A 16,627-nucleotide genomic window follows, 5' to 3' on the forward strand; every position below is an offset into this window, starting at 1 on the left:
AACTTTCTTGGAAGCCCCTTTGGCTTTCAGATTTAAGGCATACAGCACTGTTCTTCCTGCCTGCAGACAGAAAGGCTGAGCTGAACTCTGCCTGCCTCTAATTTGATTTTAGCATTTTTACACATTATTTACTGTAACAAGGGACAGACATGCAGACAGACCCGTTACTCAAAAAAATCAAGTCAAACATCTCAAACCCATCTATAGCCACATGAAATAATTAGATTAAAAGCAGAGGTCAATGACACTGAGCTATGCCATTATGGCCTTTCAGAGATGGCTTGGTCAAATACAGAAATACCACCATTTTTCCACTGCAGCATCACCACTCTGGGTGATGCTTTCTATGAATTTTTAGTGCCATGATCCTGACTGCCAAGGTCACAGCATTATGTACTCTGACATCTCTCACAGTTACCCTGCACATTTCAGTGTCTGCAAGCTGGCAAGCACAACAGTTTGTACTTTGGATTTAATGCTGCAAGTCCAAGTTGTTTAATTCCAGGGAGAGAAATAGCCTCCAAACCTACTGCTACCAATAGTATAGCCAAACACCATTTGTGTGGTGAGCTGAAAGAAAAAATGCAGGATTTCTAGTTTTGGCCTCATTTTAACCAACTCAGTTTCCTAAAATGACACAGGACAAGTAGCAGCATTTTGCAGGGAGCACACAGAAGGCACTGAGCAGCCATCCTGAGCCAAGGCAGCACACTGAGATGGAAAACTGCACAAAAATTGCTTTCAGATTAACCCTTTCAGTGGGAGGTTTTGGATGCTGGAATCACTGTGCTTTAGGCATTTGAATTTGAATAAACACAAATATCTGCACTTCAGCTACCTCCTTATCCTTCCTGGACACCTGTAGCATTCCTGCAGCAGCTGCAGCTTCTTCCAGGGGTGTTTGGGGACCACCCAGTCACTGGGCACCAGATTATTAGCTAAGTCAGTTATAGAAAAGACTAATACATCCAAATGAACAAACAAAAGCTGTGTGTACAGCCCCTTTTTCTTCCTTATCTGACACACTCCAGTTTCTGAGAGCCTCTCCAGTTCCTCAGGTTTCTGCAATGATATCCCCAAGCACAGCTGCTCATTTCTGCTTACATCACCTGTATTTCTAGGTAGGGTCTGTTTTGTAAACCAGATACCTTTGAGCCCATTTCCTTAATTCTGCCCATTTTCTTAATTATAATTATATCCATTCACCTACTGACTGTTCCCACACTTCCTGATGTATTTTCTTCAAGACTGTTGCATCTTTGTATTTATCAGGAATAACAGGCTGTTCTGCATTAGTCAAGCCCACCCAACACAGAAACACGCTACCTAAAACATTATCCCAAATTCTTTGTGACACACACAGCTTCTTTCAGCAAATGGATCTTTTGACAAAGCCAAATAGCAATGTGGCACAGACCTCTTGCTGACATCACCCAACCTTGAAGTTTCTTTGTATTGTTTACTGCTAGTAGGCAAAAGTCTTCCACAGAGCAAAACATGAGTAGGAAGAACTTCCAATAGGAGCATCAGACTTGAGCTGACAGTGAGTAATTTCCCCCTTGGGGAACACATGGGACAATACACTACAATGAGTACAACAAATTCATGGTTTGTATCTATAATGCAACAGCAAGATGTCAAGGCTTTTGGTGTTACAACTTCAGGGACACAAAAGGAGGGCTTACTATAAACAAAATTTCTGAAATGCTTCATTATGTGACTGTGTTGGAAATAGGCACAGGGGCACTTTCTGGCTGTGTAATAGGATTTATACCTGCAGCAATCCAAGCAGCACTGAGACACATCTGCTTCTTTCTAATGGCCTCTGCTAAGGCAGCCCTGGAGAGTTTTGTTCAGAGCAAGACGCTGTCACAGCTGTTATTATCCTGAACCATAACAGACACCGACCTCCTGGCCTAAGCCTGAAGTCCTGAAGCAGCTTGCTACAAGTTTGATAAAAGTGTGTGCAGCCAGTGAGGGGGTCAGTGAACCAAAGCTTATAATCCTTTATGAAACATCCAGTCCTCTGCAGCTTGCAGAATTGTCAGGGAAAAAATCTGGTACAAAAAGCCAAGATGTCACACATTAAAAGTGTGTAGCTGTAGCTTGTTAACAGAAGTTGTTAACAGAGCTTTAAGAAGGTAACAGACATGAATAATTTTCTGGGTTAGGTAAGACATGCAAACATGTGGTGGATTACAAGTATGTTCAAAGGGAGCTGCCTTCTATTTTTAAACAGTGTCCCAACCACATATGAAAAATTCCTGACCAGATCCTTCAAACATAAGTGACACTTGAAAGTTGGCACACCTGTCCAGACCCTGCTCTAAAGGGCCCACTGGAATTTATCTGTTCTCTTTTCTGTGTTACCACCGCCACAAAACCATCAGAGAATCCAAATGCACGTTGCAGCAGCCAGCACCAGCCCCCCTCCCTGCACTCCAGAATGCATAACCTGTGTTTGGATTATAAAGCTTTGGAGCAAGAACTGAATCTTTTCCTTTTAACTGAGACACAGTAATTAGTATAATGAGATCCAGGAATGCTGATTCTACCGATCACCATAAAGCAATTAAAATCCTGCCATGACTTCCTTCAGCCTTTTTGCTACTGATTTACTACAATCAGCTCTAAAGTCCTCATGAGTCTGCCTGTGAGCATTAACAAATCTCAGGAATAGCAAAACAAATCCTGGAAAAGACAAACATCTTTTGATATCTTGAATGTCAGAGATGTTCCTCTCCACACAGCAGGGTATAATGAGTTGAACAAAAGCCACCTGAGTGAGCCCCATGAAATGAGAGAAAGCCTTTAGGCAGCCACTTCTCAAGGTTTTTAATCTGGACTTTTTAATGATCTTCTCCACATTCAAAGTTGATGCCAAGTTGTGAGAATCCTTGTCCAGATAGATCAGCCCATTACTGTCTGTCCCAATTTCCACATCACCCTTACAGCACCACAGCTGGAAGGACATGGCTCTGTTTATCAGTGGTTCTTCAGATGAAAACATTAAAACATTCTCTTCACATCAGATGGGTGGCTCAAACCCTGGAGAGGTGAAGGCAGGTCTGTTAAATCCCAGATCCCACATTACCAGACATGCAGCATTTAGCATCATGCATTTGTTTTTTTGGTGCCAATTATTCAGTTTGTGGTTCATGGTCAGCCCTTTCAGCAGGAGCGTCAAGAGCCACTCAGGAGCATTTGGGTCACCACCCTCTGTGCACAGCACCAGGCACCCATAGCTCCCACTCCAGGAATCAGACAGACAGCATGGAGAGTGGTTTTTTTGAGCTCTGCCCTAGGTTTTCACTTACTCACTAGTGTCTGCACAGGTTTTATGTGACTTAACTTAAAAGTACAGTAGAAGTAGTTACCATAGCAATTTTCACATCACTTGATGCTTGTGCTACCTCTGAGAGTCTTTTAATAGAAATTCTTACCAACACACCATGTAAACCTTCTGATTTTTTATATTTTTGGAGGAAAAGAGAGATCTTAAACCTCCCGAGATTTTAGAAACATGTCATTGAGAAGTCATGTGCCTTTGTTTCAAGGGGGACACTGTCTACTGCACAGTAGAAACTCAGTGCATTTCAGAGGAGACAGAAGAAAGTGGCTCATTCCAGAAGTATTCATCATCCACAAAGAAGATGGAAAAATGTCTGCCAAAAAGAACCTCTTGCTCCGTCAAAGATACAGCATGCTTAAAGAGAAGTTTTGTTACCATGGTGACTGAATTTGGAGTAAGAACATCCCCTGCATCAGACATTGCTAAATCAAAAACCCAGTTGCTTTTGTTCATGCAGAGAGCTGGGTTTTTAACCCTGCCTTGCCCAAACAAACTATTAAATTAGTGTTTTACTCTCTAATTTTGCTGTGTATAGCTTCTTTTTGTAAATGAAGCAGGAAAAAGCAAGAAGGTAGAGCTAAATAGGAGAAACCTGATCTTGCAATCTTAATTATTAGAAATAACTCTAGCTTTCAATAGCACACCAGCATTTTTTAAAAATGCTCATTAAAATATCAGCAACAAGTTGTCCATTAAGGCAATTACAGTCATGCACAGGTACTGATGTACAAGCTCTTCTTTGTTTTCCTTTCCTCTGGGATGTAGCAGCTAATCCTCCCTCACAGAACCAATCTCACACTTTCCTGAGGAATGGGAAAAACAGGATCTGCTCCAGAAAGGTGTCTCTCATGATCTAATGTGCACTGATCCATTTTTGCCACTGAAACTGAAGGTCCAGTTTTAGCCCTTGGGTTTTGGCTCACTGGAAGAAAGATCTGACACAGCCACTAAAGCTGGGCCACATCCTGGGAGCTGTAAATGATCTGTGTCACATGCAAGTTAGGGGAGCTCTATGGAAGTTAAAAAAAAAAGTCCAGAATAGCTCAATATACAATAATAAATAAACTGTGCTTGAGATGCAGAAGAAACCAGAATTAACTTAAAAGGGTACTTTACAGTTGCTCTTGCTTTTCTGCCAACATTTGCCAAGTTGCACAATTCTTAGCATAGAAAATTTTCTTTTTTCTGCCCAACAAAATGCTCCAGTATTTCTTTCTATATAAAAGAAACAATGCCAGCTGCAAGCAAGAAACTCAGTAAAACAATGGACATTGGATGCTTCCATTTAAATATATCTGAAGGATCAGAGTCGTCTTTATTGAAGTTGCCCAGCTCTTTCCACTATAAGACCCTTTGTCAGTTATTTATGCCATTGCCAAGCTTTAGGGTGAAAGTTACAAGCTGGGCATATGCCTCAAACAACCTCTTTTTTTTAAATTTTTTTTTTTTAATTTTCATCTAAACCAATCCAGCTGTTTGTGAATTAAAATGAAGAAGGCAGCGTGCTGCTTTGCCCACAATAAAAAGCTTTCAAACTTCACCTCGTTTGGCTCTGCCCACCCTGCAATTGGGAGCACAACTCAAAGCTTTGGCAGCTGCTGGCACAATAACACCACTTCCTACCATCTCCACAAAAATCAACCTAAGTTTAGTCACTCTACTAGCTGTGGAAAACAAAACTTCAGCTGATTGTGCCTACACAAATAAGTTTTTGGGATCCTTTTCCTGAAGAGTTGCACTCTACATTTTAAGGCCAAAGTGCAGTGTTTTGTTGGCTGCTGTCACCAGTCCTGTGTTACCCACAACCAAGCAGGCAGGAGTCTCACACGGAATTAAACAGTTCTCTCTCACATCCCTTGGCTCTGACTGCTTTTCAATAGCACACTACCCATCAGTAATTCTCACTGGACTGATTGTGAAACAAACAAAAAGATAAAGGAACATTGATTTTGATAAAGGAACATTTGATTTTGATAAAGGAACATTCCGTTGATTTGAAAATTCATAAGGTTCTTCATCACTTTCTGAAGGTGGGAATTTCTCCCATCCAGTTTCAGCAGAACCTGCCATATGAGAAACACTCAAGGCCTTATTTTCATTTGGAGCAGCAAAATGAGTATTCCACTTAACTTTGTGTACAAAAGCTGCAGTTTTAAGTCCTCCCAAAAATAATTTTCATCTACTTTTATCAAGTTAAATGAAATGTTGTCATTCAAATGCTGTCTACAAACAAGCCTGTTTATTAAGTCAAATCTTGTGATATCAACAGTTGAATTCTGCAGAACACAGGATGATGAGTGGGACTCTTCTCAGCTCACTTAACCACAGGTGGGTAACAAGATGGAACCAAGGGGTCTCTGCAGATCCCTGCCTCTCTCAGCTGGCTACTGAACACAGATAACACCACACACCTCATTCCCAGGCAGCAGCAGCTAGATGAAATGAGTCCTCTCCAATGATTAATTTTATTAAAACCACTGGATATCAACCACTTCTTCTCCCAAAATAAGGAACTGCAGGATGAAAGCTTGGCTCTCCTCAGTTCTGCCTGTGCTCATGGCCTGATGTCAGGGATTCCAGCTGCCAGCATCAGCTTGACTTGTGTTGCTTTCATCACACTTTAAAGAGTTTTCTTTAGAAGTGCAACATGAAACACTTGAATACATGAAATACAGTAAGTTTATTAGCACTGAGAAGCATTTCTGGATGCTATAGCTGATCCCAGTGTCAGGGCCTGGGAGGAGGAAAGGTTTCCACCATGTCACAAAGTGCAGAAGTAAGGGCAGGGGTATGGCCCTTTTACAAGTCTCAGTCACAACTGTCATCTTTAAAAAGATAAAAGAAAAGAAGCAAATAAAACCTCTTTCTCTATATACATGCCACTAATGTGCAAGCATGTGCCACAACTCCACTGCAAGGGAGCAAAACCAATCCATCCCATTGGTATGTGTAGGCACACAGTGAATTTTGCCTCTAATTTCCATCACAGGGGTTCAAGCTACTCTGTCTCTCAGCCTCTCCCCTCTGATCCTCTTCCTTATGGCTGTCCACTTTAAAAGGAGAGCTGAATCTTTTGTTTTATATTCCCAGTCAAATATCCCAGATAAGGGTAAATCCAGCATCAATATGCTGATGTATTTTGAGGTAGGCATTCTATCTCAAGTTGCTGATCAGAGAAAAGACTTTGCTTTTTATCACAATCTGCTACACACAGCCAGACTAGAAGCTTAGGGTTGTCCATTTCATCCCCAATATATGTTTAGTGTCATTAACTCCACAAGAAGATGACAAAAAAAAAAAAAAAGAAAACCCAAATATTCAGCACAGCTTCACTCTAGATTTTCTTTCCAACTTTTCAGAAGCCCCACATACCTGAACAAGGAGATGAATAAATCAAGCACTAGAGCTTAATAAAGATTTCCAATTACTGTTTTCCTCTTCAATCTTAAAACTGACATTTATGATTTTAAAAAATATAAATTTATTAAAAGGTTCAAATAGAAGAAAATATTTGAGATCCATTGTACATAAGCCAAGAATTTAAAAAAATGAGACTGGGAGGAGAGGGGCATTGTAATTTCAAATCAACTAAACCCAGCAGTCAATAGGTTATAAATTGCTAAGATGCCTGTTCCTACAAGCTCTCTCCATGACTTACTCATTAGCACTCAGGAAACAATAAGAGTTTATGAACACACTCAGCAGAGCCTGTTCCTCACAGCAGCTCTGACAACTGGCCCTTGTGAAGGATGAGGGCAGGACGGCCACGAGCAGCTGGACAGGGAGCCTGGTGTCACTCAGAGCCCACAGCCTGAGCAGTGCCACCTCTCCAGCAGCCCTTCAGCCTGGCAGCCTTGGCACAGCCTTGGCACAGCCTTGGCACAGCCAGCCAGCAATTCTGCACGAGCCATTCCTTGTCCTGCACATCCAAGAGGCTTTCCAGGCTCGCTGGTGCTCTCCTTCCAGTTATTCTGATCCCCAGAGCAACTGTGATTTTCTGCCAATTTTGCATACACTGCTGTTTCCAAAAATTCCAGTTCAGTGTTTACACATGTTTCACAATGATCACTCCTAACAACCATTGAGAGGGACAATATTATCATGTTTTAGTTTCCTACGAACTGCTGGCTAAGGCTGCATAGAAAGTTGTGAGTGCCAGATGGTCCAATTTATTTTATTTATTCTTCCAGCATCTTTATGGAGTCATAGGCACTTTACACATTTTGCCATCTAAAATCATAAACACTTTGCCACCACCCTTACAACACTGCCAGCTGCCTTGGCTGTTACCTTTGCTGTCTCACCAGTACCAGTCAGCACCTCAGGGTTGCCAGCACCATGGCTGAGGTGCAGTGGAGAGAACTGCAAATCCCAAACTGAAACACCTCCCAGGAAAACTGACTGCCTGGCAAAGCAACATCAGTGGGCAGCCATAGAATTTACTGGGAAATGCTCTCATTGGCCATGCCCAGTGAAAGTCAAGTACACAAAGCACAGCACAGTCAGCAGCATTTACATTGTCACAGCTCAGATAATGACTTCAAACACTTTACAGAGACAAGCAGAAACACTGGGAGCTGCTATTTTTATTTCTCCCACTGGCTCTAGCTTAGCTGACTCAAGAAGATGGTCACTCTATTTATCAATCTTTGATAAATAGTGTAAGGACCAGCAGCTGGAAGTGATCTCCTTGATAACAGACAGGAAATACTGATACATTCCTATCTTACTTTGAACTCTGCTTAAAAAGAAACAGTTTTTGTTAAGAGCCAAATAAAAAAGAAAACCAGAAAGTTAATAAAAGGACATTTGAATTTACATCTCTGATCAGCAAGTGTGGAGGTGAATACAGAGTGTTTTTCTGAGCAACAATAAGTTGCAGCAGTTCACTGAGGCAGAATCTGCCTCCCCAGCCAGGAATAAGAGGAAATGTTTACTAGCCTTTTAATTTCAGTACCTTTTCTTTTCTGTCTGAGAATTCCCATGACAGATCACACAACACAGAAGAAAAGCTGCTTTCCAGCCAGTTGCAGATCTAGCCAACATGAGAGTGGGATCCTTCACCATCTGCCACCTGGAAACAGTTCAACACGCCTCATTTCTGCAAGAAAAGTTATGAAGGCAATTGTTGTGTTACTCACAGTTATATTTAACAACAAAAACTCTAAAATATCATTTTCACCCAGTCCCAGGCTTGCTGGAGCCTGCTGTCATAGCTGTCTCTCTTCCCAGGCACAACTTGTTCTGGAACTGTCCCCACCCTCTTGGTGGCCAGACCTTCTGCTTGTTACCAGCTCCAAACCCAAACAGTTTGTCTGCCTGCTAATTTGGGGGCACCTAGAACAGGGTCCTAGTCAGATGACTGTGACAAACATTATAGTATTATAAAAAATTCCAGTTATTTTATTTGGGATTTTATTTTGACTTTTTCTTCTTGCATTCATTTTGGCACTTACGGAGCCATTAGACCTTAGAATAAATGGTTTAATGCCATGGAAAAAGCAGGGGGCTATGTCACTGAGGCCATCAGCCATGGAGAGCATCTGGTTTTATTAGTCACTGTGTCATTTCTGTTGTATTTTGACACCTTTGTTGCTCAAGTCACTTTACTGTTCTGTGCATTTACTCAGTTGTCAACCAAGAGAATTCTTTCCTGCCATAGGACAAAACAATGTCACAACACAGGAAAAGGAACTGCTTCACTTGATTTAGATGGAAAACAGCAACCTGAACCAGCCTTAACGTGTGGAATATCCCAGATCAGGTGGCATAATTATCAGCCTGTGCTCCTTAGAGGCCAGGAACTGGTTCAGCACCTCACCTAGTAAGAAATCCTGGCTCTCTGAAAAAAGCACTAATGAACTAAAACTCCATTTTGAAAAAAATCAGTATCTGCACAGGAGAGTTGAGTTTTGTGTTGGGTTTTTTTCTGAAGCATTTAATTTATTTGAACAAAACACCTCATTTTGGCTTTAATTACATTTTAACCAGTTACACTGCTGCTTCCCAGGGAACTACAAATCTGCAGCACAGAGTCAGCCACTCTGCCTGGATGAACTTTCTCCCTCCGCACTGCTCCAGCTGTTTTATTCTTTTGGAAGTGCTCTAAGGCAGCTGTCTGAGCATCCTTCTCCAGTTAAGCCATACTGGATGCAGCTTTACAGTCCAATTGTAAATCTACTGCCTGGGGAAGCTGCTAATCTGAGCCCTGCAGCTGTATCATAATCTGAATTAACGCCTCTGGAAGTGCTGAAGATGTAGAAATATTATTACTCATTTGATAGATGACTGAAAGGAGTTTTCCAGGCAGGCTAATTCAAACTGCCATGTAGATGTTATTTCTTGACACTTCTTATGTAAACATCACTGGGAAAAATGAATAGATCAGAGATCAGTAGCTTCCCAGCTCAGACCATTCTCTCACAGGAGAGTTCATGGGTTGCAGAAAGAAAATGAAAGGAAAGAAAGAAAAGAAAGAAAGAAAGAAAGAAAAAGAAAGAAAGAAAAGAAAGAAAGAAAAGAAAGAAAGAAAGGAAAGAAAGAAAGAAAGAAAGAAGAAAGAGAAAGAAAGAGAGAAAGAAAGAAAGAAGAAAGAAAGAAAGAAAGAAAGAAAGAAGAAAGAAGAGAAAGAAAGAAGAGAAAGAAAGAGAAAGAAAGAGAGAAAGAAGAAAGAGAAAGAAAGAGAGAAAGAGAGAAAGAGAAGAAAGAAAGAAAGAAGAAAGAAAGAAAGAAAGAAAATAATATTTTTTTAATGTAAAGACAGCACTTCAGTGATTCCTCCTTTAAGCACTGAGCAGGTGTTTGTGGATCACCACAGTTAAATGGTCATGGAGAATGGAATAAGGAGAGCAGTGCTGAGATCTCTCTTCATGCTGCAGAGGAAGGATGTTTTGGGGGTTGTCTCTAGACAGGCTACAGTTGAGCCTCGGTGTTAGTCAGGAATCCTGAAAAAACCCTTCAGCTGCTGTGTGGGGGTGGCAGAGGAGTGCAAGTATTTGGAGCCAGGAGGGTGACAGCTGAGTCCTCTCTCTCTGCCCCATCCCTGTGCCCTGGGGGAGCCAAGAGTGGCACAAGGTGACTGCAGGACACAGGCATTGTGCTCTTGGGTTCACTGACAGCTCCCAGCAGCTGGCACTGCGGGCTCCCAGGAATCCCCACTCCTCATCTGCCAAAGGATACCCACTGCAGAATCCCTGAGCTCCTGGATCATATTGCCACCACCATGGAAAATTAAATAATACTCAGAACTGTAGAACAGAAAAACATCACCCATATTACTGGTATTACAGTGGGCTCTCAAAAATCCCCATGGGCATCAGCCTCACAATCATTCTCTCTGCCAGTACAGTCCAAGTAATGCAGTTTTGCACATGGGACATTTTCCATGATCCAGGGAGCTGAAGCCACCCTTGCACAGTCCAGCAAAACCCACAGCTACCAGGGGTCTGGGACAATTGCAGTTCTTGCAAGTGTGGCATTCTGCCCTGGGGAGGGAGAAAACCCATCCTCCACACAGTGACTGTACCTGCCAAACACAACTGCCCCTGGGACCAGGCAGACAGACCTGGCCTCTGCTCCTAACCAAAGGCTGGTGCTCCCTCCCAAGACTCTCTCCAAAGACAATGGGAAGGCATCAGCTCCCCAGGAATGCCATGTCCTTAGAAATGCCACACTGGGACACTTCTTGGATATCTGATCCATTAGCACCAAGTCTGAACACACTGTGCCTGCCTGTCTCCACAGCTCTGGGTGATGATACAGGAGGAGTGAAGGGTGGAAAGGAGTATTTTCAACAAGTGGCTGGGCTGTGGGAGGGGCAGCAGTGTGGAGGAAGGGATATTTCTGCATGTCCACCCATGGGTGCACAGCTGGGGGGATCCAGAGCTCACAGGATAACCCTCTCCAGGGGAACCTGGGCTGCTGGCTGGGCTCCTCTGGGAGCTGCAGCTCTGCTGAGCCAGTGGATGTCTGTACATTCACACATGGTTTTGTTGTGCTCAACTACGTGTTCTACACATGAGCATCTGCTCTGATTTCAGAGAAAAAGGTATTTCCCACCAACAGAAGCCAAATCTGTGGCAAAAGGAAGAGATCCTGAAACACCCTGACCATTTAGACACATGCTGGAGCTCCTCTTGCTGGCCAGCACTTCTCAGCAGTGAACTGGAATGTTTTCAGTCACATTCTGGACTTCTGTTACGTGCACAAGTTTTTGCTCACCTGCCACATTTTGTCCCAATTCACCAGTTTGGACAGATCACCTTGAAAAGACCCTCCTGGTGCAGAACAATGGCTCTGCTTAGAGCCTCCACCCTCACACACTCAGCCAAGCTGGTAACCCAAATCCCCTCCCTCAGCCAAGGGCTCTGCATCACGGTGTTGTTTTTTTGCTCTTTGGGGGGTTTTTGCTTTTAGTCCCTGAACATTTGCAGGACAAAATGATGGGTTTGCCCCTCGACACCTTCCTTTAGCACAGCTCTATCAGCCACTCCTGCAAGCCTGACTGTTCAAGTGTCTGTAAAGAAAATTTGTGGTATAAAACAGCTGCACAAACACCTCTGGGGGATGTTTCACAACCACTGTTATATGTAAAATCTCTGGCACAGAAGGAGCTTCAGTTTTCACTATGTCCAACCTCATAGTCTGCTCTCGTAAATGGTGGAATAATTTATTTTGTCACAGTCTGATGAGGCTCTGGTGCCAGCGTCCCCCTGACCCACATACTCCCTTCTGAGCCATTCTGAGGGATGGATCTAAAGATCTGTATTTTTAAATTACTTTATAGCCTGTGATTAAGATAACTTGGAATAAACTCAAGGGAAAATGAGGGCAGAAAAATTAACTCTTGAGAAAACCACAAATTGCTAACATGAATTGTATTCATTTCTTAAATAATAATAAAAAAAAAAGATATTATGCCTCATCCCCTGGAGCTGCCTCTCCAGTCTGAAAGCCAGGCTGTACTATTTAATTTTTTGACTTCCTAGAAATTCACATTTCCTTTTGAATTTTGTGAACAAGTTTTAGCTACTGCCCTGAGCTCACAGAGCAGACATCTCTGTGAAGCAACAGAGACGTGGCATTATCTCACTCACCATTCCTGTTTCATTTGTACTAATTATTCCTTTTCCTAGAGATAAGAGTATCAACGATCACTATGTCAGCACTGAGATTTCTGGGTTCTGGATGCAGTGGAAGTGAGCTACAGCCAGACATGCTGGGCTGCAGAAACTTGAAGAATATATATTTGTAGAGCCCAGAGGAGTTGTTATTGACAAATAAAATCTACAGGTGCTTCATGAATCAATACACATGACAGATACTCTGTCACTGGCAGAGTTCACACATGATAAAATAATTGGTTTATCTCAGGGAAAAATGCATTGTTTTCTTCAGAAGCAAATGACAAAAGTTAATGATTCATCTGATGTTACATTGTTATTTTGATTTTTTTTAATCAGTAAAGACACTTCCTCTGAATTAGTTTTGTTTATAGCTGTGCAAATCAAACAGGACAGGCATTCAAATCATGGAGTTTCAGATCTATGTAGAAATCTCTAATTTATTATGCTACTTTGAACCAGGTTGGTTCAACTTCCCAATTCTTACATTCCTCAAAATTATACAGCCCTGGTCATAAACCCTGAAATCACCCAGCTCCAAACAAAGGCAGAGCAAGCCTGAACACAATCATGTATTGTATTGCCTATGGAGGATGTAGCTGTGGTCATTTGACCACCAAAGAAATCCAGAAAACCTTCAAGCTGTTACATGAATGCTGCCAAGAAGACATTTCAGAAATGCAGATGTTTTCTGAAGGCACCATTGATCCCCAGCACGCTTTGTGCCATCAAATCTCATGGGAGCACTCATTCCAAAGCAGTTTGTCCTGGCTTAGGAAGGGTGATTTCCTTTTCAGCTGTGCAGCTGGATGTCCCTAGAACAGCTTTGTAGCAAAATCCCAAGGACATTGACCCAGCAGCCAAAAGTCCTGGTGACAAGACAGTTGCCTCCAAGTGGCAATTCCTGGCTTCTTCTGACTGAGTCATTGCATAAAAAGAAGTGAGTGGGAGCTCAAGGCAGACATCTTTCCACAACCACAGAAAACATAATAAACCTTCACAGAGGTTTGGCTTTGCCAACGTTTAAAACACAACACGGTCATGAGAAGTAGCTCTGTCCCTGTCTCCAGACCTGGCTGCTCTTACTCTCAGCATTTCAATGACCACGTTACCTTTCAGGTTTGTAAAATATCTTTTCATTTAGGGGTGAATTAATCCCACTAACATCAAACACAGCACATCAAACATTTAATAAACATAGCACTTAGACTCCCACCCTAAGCACTGTGTGTTGTAAGGCTTTAGCAGGACTTGGCCTTGTCCTTCTAATATTTAAAGTCTAGGTTTTAAAAAAAGAGGTAAGTGTTCAATTTAAGAGCTAGCTCTATAATCCTATCTCATTTTATCCCTTGCTTTAAACAAGACCTGATGTTACTGGGCTGTTTTTCTTTTCCTTCTATCATGCAGAAGTGCATAAGCACTTAGAAGGCAGAGATCTCCAGGAACAGCAGGAGCATGTGAAACCAAGTGCTCACTGTTTAATTTTTACTGACACTAATAATCCTGAATCCAGCAGACCAGCCTACAGCTTCACTTGGAGAGACAGGCTATAAGAGAAGGAAATGTGATGGAGCATAAATTAATGAGGGGGTGTCCTCAATTAAAATATTTCAGAAAAATCAGGGATTGTAAAAGTAGTTAAACAACAATTCATTACCACTATGCACTGGCTGAGAGAAGAAAGCCTGTCATTGGCATGGAAGGATAGGAAATGATGGTGCAGAAATGAAATTGTATAAAGCTACTGCAAGGGAAGCTGGAGAGAAGCTTGCTACTCAAAGATTTTTATTTGCAAAGACCAGGATTTCTCAGCAGACTGTAACTGTACCAAAAAAAAAAAAAAAAAAAAAAAAACCCTATATACACTAAGCCTGCCATACCTGTTTCCTTTTTATCCATCAGCAAAAAAAAAAATCAAGTCAAAGGCTCTATCAAACTTGTCAAAACAAGAGGATGTTCCTCTGTGTCAGCCTCATCAATCACTGCTGACACCACAGGAAAAGCAGAACTCAGTTTCTCATGGATAATAAACACTCTTTATATCTGACACTGATTTCTAGTTTGTCACTGTTGTATTAATACCTCTGTCCAAAATGGAAACAGGAGAGTAAAGAAAGGCAGAGGTGAGACTCTTAGTGGATGTATTTGTATTTGATGTGCTGGTAATTCACGTTGGCCCCATCCAATGAAGAAGGCAAACTCTGCTGGCCAGGACAATTAGTCTGTAGTGCTTTAAGGCTTTTATAAGGCCATCTATCTTAATCTTCTTGTCAGAGTTAGGAGAGGACATGAAAGATAATAAATAGAGGTGGGAGAAATATCTGGTTTCCAAACTAGTTACATATTTGAAGCTCAAAAGGCTGGCTACATCGCCCTATATTTTGGGATCCATAATATTTTATCAGTGATGGCTGTGAATTAGGGAAATGGCTGTAAGCTCCACTCCTGTGAAGACAGCATCTGTAGAACCTCGTGCCCTGCAAACTCCTCAGTCTAACCTGGCCCTATACCCCCAAAACAAAAAATAAGATCAAAATTGAGGTCACTGAGGCACAGGGCTCCTCGTGGCATCCCAGATAATAATCCACATCTGCTTTTGGCAGGATGCTCACTTGGGGCACTCATCCTTGACTGCTGGGTTTTCCCCATCTGTACAGGAAGGCAAATCATACCTGACAGCAAAGGGGAAATGTTTGTGAAGTGCTCAGAATTGTTCCGACAGCCCTGGCTCCTGCCAAATGCAGGAAAATCAATTAATCCATCTCAGTGCCAATCCAGCTCAGTGGCAATCAATCAAGTAATCAGCTGTCTGAATGCTATTTTCTGTCAGTTAAACATACACTTCTCACCTGCTTTTAAAGCAAGCATAGTTTATTTGGGGGAAGGGTTGTTATAAACCACACAAAAGACTGAAATTCAATTTCACACAAGTTTTTCTCCCTCATAAAATGCAAATTCATCTCTAATCTCTTTCTGGTATCAAGCCAGACACTAGGGAAATGCACACTCAGGTTAATTTCTACACTCAGTACCTTGATATCCTTTGAATGAAAGAACAGACCAAGTAATGATTAAGATACAAAAAAAATGTGGCTTTTTGGAGCAAATGGTTGGAAGTTGCTCTCAAACTACCCAAAAATGTTTCTGCTATGATGCTGGGCAGCTGGTGTGCTGTGGCTGCTGCTTATTGCAATAACCCTTGTTTTATTGATGCCTCAGTCATCTTTTGTTTCTCCCAACAACGGTACAGGGGTTTTCACAGAAGTGTGCTTTTGTTCTGTCTTGTCTCACATAAAGAGTCCTTAATTCAGGCTGCTACATGCTAAATATTAATGTTTAGCATTTTCATGCCTTCCATTATGGCCATTCTGTGTTGGCTTGTGCTGCTGTAAGGGAAAAACAATCAGCTGTGTGCCTCCAGGGTAATCGTGGTCTTAGCAGAAGGAAGAAACTGAAATTTAAATTCAACACCTCCTAAGGCAGGCTGTTTCTGCTGACTCAGGTGTGTGTGATGAGCAGCTGCCCTGGGGAAACCAGCACTACTCTCAGAGCCCCAGGCAGAGGGGAATCCTTCCTGCTCCATCCCAGCACAGAACCCAGGGACAGCTGTGCCAGGGAGGGAGGATTTTACAGGGGCATTAAAGATGGGTGGTGCAGATGGGCTGGCAGCTGGAGTTACTATAAAAGGTGAACTTTTAATTCTGCAGAGGCCTCTATTTAATAGAAGCCCAACTCTGCAGCCCTTTGGTCTCTTACTCACAGCCTTGGGACTTATTTTCCCAGCAATATTTTGTTTTAAGCTGTGGCAAACAGCAAAGTCAGAATAACCAGGAGAGGCTCAGGATAAAGTGGCAGCACATAAAGATAATTCAGCTATGTAAATAGTGCTCCAGGAAACACAATACCTCTTCTTTAAGTGTGTAGCAGAAGGCTTCATTAAAAGTTTTTTTTTTACGTAATTTTTCTGCTCTTTGTTCTCTCTCAGTTCCTTTAAAGTTGTTTGGGCTTTTTTTTTTTTTCCCTTGAAAACAAATCATAGTTAGAATAAAGAGACCGCTGACCTACATTCTCACAGCTGTGTTACACTAAATTGTGAGACTTGTCAAACGAAATTCAGGAGTGATCATCACCAAGACAGGTTGTGAAAATACCT

The 16,627-nt window shown here is 42.0% G+C and overlaps 1 long non-coding RNA gene across 1 annotated transcript in view; it reads right to left on the minus strand.

Moving 5' to 3' along the window:
• The window catches only part of LOC128794177 (uncharacterized), a 56,915-nt gene that overhangs the window by 9,985 nt on the left and 30,303 nt on the right, over nt 1-16,627 (minus strand). The window contains exon 3 of the long non-coding RNA XR_008433015.1: nt 8,310-8,453. This is a non-coding gene — a long non-coding RNA (uncharacterized LOC128794177). The remainder of the gene's footprint in view (nt 1-8,309; nt 8,454-16,627) is intronic.

Source organism: Vidua chalybeata, chromosome 12 (assembly GCF_026979565.1).
Source record: "Vidua chalybeata isolate OUT-0048 chromosome 12, bVidCha1 merged haplotype, whole genome shotgun sequence".
Lineage (NCBI taxonomy): Eukaryota > Metazoa > Chordata > Aves > Passeriformes > Viduidae > Vidua > Vidua chalybeata.